The 6,791-nt window shown below is 38.3% G+C and overlaps 1 long non-coding RNA gene across 1 annotated transcript; it reads right to left on the minus strand.

Annotated features, from left to right (window-relative positions):
- Positions 1-336: 336 nt before the first annotated feature.
- Positions 337-6,111, minus strand: LOC104616805. Its single transcript, XR_737992.1, has 2 exons — positions 6,033-6,111; positions 337-2,027 (listed from the first exon to the last, which is right to left on the minus strand). It is a non-coding gene; the product is annotated as an uncharacterized LOC104616805 (long non-coding RNA).
- Between the last annotated feature and the right edge of the window lie 680 nt (positions 6,112-6,791).

A 6,791-nucleotide genomic window follows, 5' to 3' on the forward strand; every position in this document is an offset into this window, starting at 1 on the left:
TGGAAAACGAAATATATTGTGTTTGCCATGCACAGGCCCACAGTCTCCTCCTGGGATTACTAAAAATGGCATCAAGTGTCACGTCTGACCCAGCCACTCCGCAGCCTTGAAAGCGAAGTACATGCCTACCATTGTCTGGCAGCGATCATTTCCCAGATGCAGGTCTGGCATTTAGGTTAGCTTAATAGCTATTGTTTAGCAGACAACAAAAGGAATCACCTTTTACTTCACCAGATATTCCCCCAAAAACCCTCAGAAGTCACGTAAAGAACAGGTGCGGACAAACAGAAAAGGAGCCCTCCCCTTATTGTAAGAAGGAAACACAGACATCACGGCTACCCTTAGAGCTTGCATATTTATTGAACAAATCCTACTAAAATAGCTAAAATACATTGGGTACTTGTAGTGCATTATTAAAGATCACACTGTTACAAAAGCCTGCGTTTTCAGCAGTACACAACTGCAACTATACATAAATGCCACAACTGCTGAATATTACTTCTTGCTCTATATACAGCACAGTAGACATATCTATCTAATCTATTGGAAAACAAAATGTACAAGAAAAGGGATACAGAAGGTCAGGAAAGGAAAGAAATCTAGGAAGTGCAGTGCATGCATTGGTATTTAACAGTCAGAAGCTAAAACAGTTCAGAACAAGGCCTGCCCTGTAAAGGAAGAGCTAAAAGACAGAGTTATATAAAAAATTAAGGTGGGCTTTCAGACTGTGTCTAACACAACAACACTCCATGAGTAGATGATACTGTTTAGTTTTGTGTTTTGTGTTGTTTTGTATTGATAGTAGTCTGGGAGCAAGAACAAAAATGTAAAGTCCACATGTTGACAGTACCGTGGAAATGTAGTCTCCTTTAGGACTTCTCCTCCCAGAAATTTCCTGTGTTTTTCTTACTATATCCCCTATTTTATGGATTTGAAGAGGACATTAAAAATTGCCCCTTCTTTAAAAAAAGGCTTTTTTTAAAAAAAAGACAGAAATAAAAAAGAGATTTTGAGAGGTTGGTGGAAAATTATTGCTTGTCTTTCTCCTTTAGGTGGATAGGAGTCAAAAAGGAGATTTTACGTAAATTACAGTTTTGTGATTGCTCCCACTATAACTGCATGTTTTTGAGTGGACCCTGATAGGGAATCAGTTCCTCACTTGTACACTATAAGTAGTTACTCACCTACAGCACTGAATAAGAAAGCCACACTGAAGACACAAGTAAACAAGTCAGTCCAGTCTAAAGAACAACATTCAGAAAAACAAAGTACCAACACCTTCTCAGAACATGGAAATAAAAAATAACTCCATCCAGCTACCTTGCCAAGGAGCATATTTAAAGTCCAAAATAGCACCATTCATCAGTGTCTCAAATCCCGTGGCAGCATCACAATAACTTACCACAAGGAAACCATGAGTTTCATACTACTTCTATACATCAAAAGACTACATGGATAAAATATAGAGATATACAGACAATCAATGAAAATAAACTACTAGGCTTGTTACATCTAAATGAAAATAAAGGGGGACTCTCAGCCTCTGCAAGAAGCAGTTTGGGATGGTGGAAATGGAGAGAGTGGTTTACCGGTTGTGTGTGAGCAGTGGAGTTTGAGTAGTGGAAGACATTGCTGTGGTAGAACTAGGCCTGAGGGCCCACCTGTAATGTTTGTAAACATGGATTCACAGTGTGAAATTCTGAGAGCTTTCGCTTGAGTCAGAATGTTAAAAACTATTTTTTATGGTACACGTTTGTCCACTGTTACTCTCTAAAGCAAGGCTCAGAGTCCCATAGTTTCTTCTTACACTTGATGATTTACACAGAAACAATTCCCGATACATGACATCATGACCTCATCAAACCCATACACCATATGTAATACAAATGGAGAAATCATGATTAAAAAGAGTAGAGGTAATTGATTTTGGTGAAATGGTGTCCATAGCCGTTTAGTGGAACCAGGCGTGCCCCTTCCGCCTCACTTTTCTTCTTGCGATTTACTTCCTTCGAGATGGGGAGACTTCCCTGCAGAGGGGAAAAAACTATATCAGCTGTGCTTCGTGAAGTCAGTACGGTGGGGTCCTCCTTTTTCCTATCCTAAGGTTTCCATAGGTCCCTAGCTTTAGGTCAGAAGTAAACATCTACTAAACATGTTTTGAATCAACTGTAAATACTAATGCCACAGAGAGTGAAGAATTGTCTCAAAGCCAGGCAAGCCTTGCAGCATCTGAGGAATACTCTTCAGCTGGGGATGAATGATTGTGCCTCAGCAGCCAAAATGCAAAAGAGTTGAGCCAACAACGTCCTCCCTTGCTGAACTGGGGAATTTGGACTTTTGTTGCGGCTGGGGAGACCCCAACCACCCCAAGTTGTAACTTGGGTAACTCCAAAGTTACAGGAGAAGGAGCGATGGAGTGACAACCCTTTCTGCAGCTCACCACCAGTCATACATCCTTACACTATTCCTCAAAATTATTTTTCTCACTCCTGTCAAACCAAGCCATTTCTGTGCCCTTCACAATAGCTGGGACAGCTCAGATCTAAAACAGCACCTGCGGGTCTGTGTGTGCAGTAGTTCTGGCGTATAAATATGGCTGAACATGAGCAATTACCTGTCCTGCACACGTGAAGCACAGGAGGCAGACACGGTGTCCGAGAGTCATGAATGCAAAACTCATGGCCGCAAATAGACAGACGGCACCGAGCTCCTTTGAAAATATAACTCAGTACCAACTTGGGGAATCAAAAAACTAATGTTAGCTGTATCATCTACCAATAAATTAATTTGCTTGCTTGCTTGCTTTTTAACCCCCAAGCTCCATTCTATGGCTCCACTTGGCCTTCAACATAAAAGTGCGTTCTTAGTTATGAAAGAGCATCTTGTTATTAAGATAACCTTTTACAGCTGAGACCTCTCATCTTTTAAAAACCTTACAGCTTAAGCAGCTAGCGTACACTAGTAAGTGACTTCCCCATAGTATCTCGTTGCAAAGAGCACTCTGAAGACACTACAGTGTGTTACTTATCTCTGGACAAGTAAGGAGATGGTGTATCCTATCAACCAGCTGCCTCAGATAGGTTTTCGTGAGCTGTATTTAACCATTCGCTGGCTGAAGTCTATGCCTATTCAGCAAAGCATTTAAATCTCTGTTTCACTTTAAGCCTCAGAAGGAAGCCTAAAGGCTAAGCATGTGCTTAAAGTACTTTGCTGATATCACTATGGGGTCTTAAACAAAAAGAATTTGTTTAGCTAGTAATATACTGTAAGTTATGGAAAAAAATCTGTGGGCTTTGTGTTTAAAAGGTTAGAATTGTAAAGATGCTTTATTGCTTTTACTGCTTAGGACATGTTTGTTGTATAAGAAATTGAAGTTTGTTTAAGAAATTGAAGTTATCTTCTCCAAGTTCAATTTTTCTGATGTGAGAGTTGTGAATGTCTGAATTAGGAATTAAACACATAGCAGTCTCTCAACTAACCAAGAAAGTGCAATTTTCAGCAATTTTCTTTTCCTGGCTCTTCAAAGCCGTAATTTGCACTGGAATGTCGATATTTGCTACATATACTTGTGCTGGCAATGAAGCCGCCCCATGGCTCTTGCACTGCCTTTATCACAGTTTACAGGATAAATTCTGCTTTTGGGTAGATGAATTACCCCCCCGCGGTTCTGCACTGCATACAGCCAGGAGCAGTTTTCAGGCTGAACACAGGGTAAAATCCTTTCCTAGGGGCAAATGGTTCCCTCAATCTTTGGGGCATCAGAAATGGAGAAACGGAGCAGACTTCGATCAGTACATGTGCCGAAGGGCTCTGCAAGCCAGGGGAAGAAGTAGGAGTAGAAACATACCTTGCCATTGCTACAGCCAAACTGAGGATTTTGCAAGAGACAATTTCAGAAAGAAAAAATAACGTTTACATTTTAGTGACTGCACAAACATGTGTCCCCAAAGGACTCTAGAAAATTCCATCCTCGTGATAATATTTTTGCTTTTTTTGTTGACTAGATTTGCTACTTGTGTATCATTCCAGGATATGAGAAGAAAACTAGAAACTTACACATGCAAACAGGCACACCACACAGACCAAAGGTCTGGGCAAATTTCCAAAAGCATTGTGTTGGGCAGTTCCTTTTCAGCTGTGAAAACAATCTCAGTCCTGAAATTCTGCCATACAATCATAAGATATAAAGTCCCATATGACCCTTCTAGGTCTGGAAATAAATTGTCTTTAAGAAATTTATCCTTTTATATTTGTTGGTTGCATGAAAACAAACAAAAAAAAAGCACTTTTATCTGAAATAAGAGTTTTAAAATGTCTATGAATTTTTACTTTATTCTCTCAGTAGTTCAAGCTGTGTAGCACTCAGTACATGACTGAAGGACTGAGCACTTTGTGCAGTATTCTTCAGCAATTTACCCTGCTTAATTTTAAAAGATGGATGAAAAAAAATAGATTCCAAAGACACACAGCTTCTGTTAAGGCTGATACTCTTCTACAAGCTGGGTTGTGTGCAGCTAATATTCAAGTTGCTTTTGAAGATCAACTGTGAAATAAAATTTGGAGTTAGTTCTAAAAACCGGTCCCTGTAAGCATATGCCAAATATCTTCTGAAGAATTACATGAAGGCTAGAAAAAAATGCATCATATTTAAAAAGCAGGAATCAAATCACTTTAAAGGAAAAGAAGTATAATATTTTTGACTAGTTGAGAAAGAATTATCCCTTCTGATAGACTTTTTTTAAGCTATGTACAACTAAAAACACAGCTATTCATAAATCCAATAAAATGCAGCATTGTTACTAATGGTGCTGCACATAGTTCACCGCTTCATTCCCGTGTTTCAGGAGCGACTGTTTAGTGATGAATGACAACTTACTAAAAGCTGCTAAGTTAAAATTTTGAATAAAAATCATCTAGTTAACACATAGCTGATTCATAAAATTAGCAAATTCACTTCATGTAAGTATGACCAGATATAGCACACTCATTGTAATCTGGCATTGCTATTAGCCTACTCAGCTGAACTTCTGAAATACTTTGAATGTTAAGAATGGCAGTACTGCCACGTATGTTAATTTAAAGACTGGCGTGTTGGCACATGAGTCTGCAAATAGCAGACTGCAAAGAGCCCAGCCATAAATTTTAGAAGTTCCTTTATAAAGAAAAAGTGTGGAAAATACAGTGTTATCCAAAAGGAACAGCAAAGTTTTTTTAACAAGGAGCGGGAGTCTAGATAATAATTGAAACTTAATAAAAACAATTTTCCATGTGCTCTCTCCTTTACTTACCTGCCCATTTTTTTGCCAGATTTTGAGTCAGTAATGAAAGGGAATATGAAAATAAAATATGCACATTCTCTGTTCCTGAGTAACTGTTATATTTTCCTACTCAATTTTCAAACCGATTTTCACAATTATGAAACCAGCAGTGGTAAGAGAACAAAATCTTATGAATCTCGTCTGAGAAGCCACATCTTCTGCATTTATGTTGGGGTACTTCTTGTCAAACTCAGATGAAAATTGCCATGTTTTGCATGCTTGTTACTCAAGACAGGTAAAACACAAGCAGAAAAATTAACAGAAAAAGAAAAACAACACCTCCTTCCTCCTTCTGTATTATCATTGACTTCTTTATCTGCATTGCTAAGAGAGAATTGCCAAAAGCAAGCATTCAAAACTCAGATGTCATGCTTGTAAAATCATGAGACAGGCTTAAGAAATATGAGTTCTTGAAAATTAGTATGTTTTCTTTCTGGTATGTAGCCAGCAAGAGTCCATGTTTTCTGCAAGCCTGAAGGCTAAAACATCATTTAAAATGAAAGCTGAAATCCTCAGTTAACTGCTTGGCTCAGGGAGCCAAGGCTTTAAAAAAACAGAATACCATGAGACTCGTGATGAAATGAGAGCTAGCTACTCTCTTGAAGCAGTCATAAAATAAAATCCATTGAACTTTCAGTGTTTTGATTTTTCTCTGAAAAATTTCATATTAGTAAACTATTTATTAGATGAAAGAAATCACATAAATAACTTTACCTTTGGAAATCCCCCATCCCCTCGGCTGGTTGGAAAGATTTTCTGGCTTACCCAAATCATTAACCTCGGTTGATAAACCTGTAGTGACATAAACATATACAATTTCTTACTATGAAAAAGAGAGTCATTAAATGCAATCAAATGGTGTTCATGTGACAAACCGCATTACTAAAACCAAGAGTCTAATGTCAGTTGAGCTTGGCCCAGAGACTTAGCTGTGTTTTATGCTCAGTACATATTTTTGAGTACCCATGACAACAAGATCTGTCCCTAGAGTATGTGAGCTATATCGTTTATGGCAATCTGCATTCAACAGGCTTTTTAAAAAGAGCATAGGACGGATTTTTTTCAAATGTCTTCAAGAAACATTATCTAAGACCATGTCCGTACTTACTGAGGATGTTGTGAGACCACATGCCCATTCTCTTCTGCCAGAAGTCACTAGCAAAAGACTATTTAATGACGATTATTACCTTTGCTGATGACTACAGGAGACAAGGGCATCACATCTTTGATAATCCTTTCACAATGAACGGTGAACTAGAATTACTAAATTCTAAGACCATTGACACAGCTATAATTCTGTGTTAGCACCCTATATTTTAGGCATTAAAGGAATTCTAACACATTATAAAAGACATCAAATAAAATAGCTGGCAGCAGGATTTAATGGTTAAGGTAGTGGCCTATGACTGCTATAGGAAAATTTTACTATGGAAAATGGATAAGATCCTACAGTGGGAAGCTAGAGTGAATAAA

The sequence above is a fragment of the Phaethon lepturus genome, unplaced genomic scaffold (genome assembly GCF_000687285.1).
Source record: "Phaethon lepturus isolate BGI_N335 unplaced genomic scaffold, ASM68728v1 scaffold18152, whole genome shotgun sequence".
In the NCBI taxonomy this organism is placed as follows: Eukaryota; Metazoa; Chordata; class Aves; order Phaethontiformes; family Phaethontidae; genus Phaethon; species Phaethon lepturus.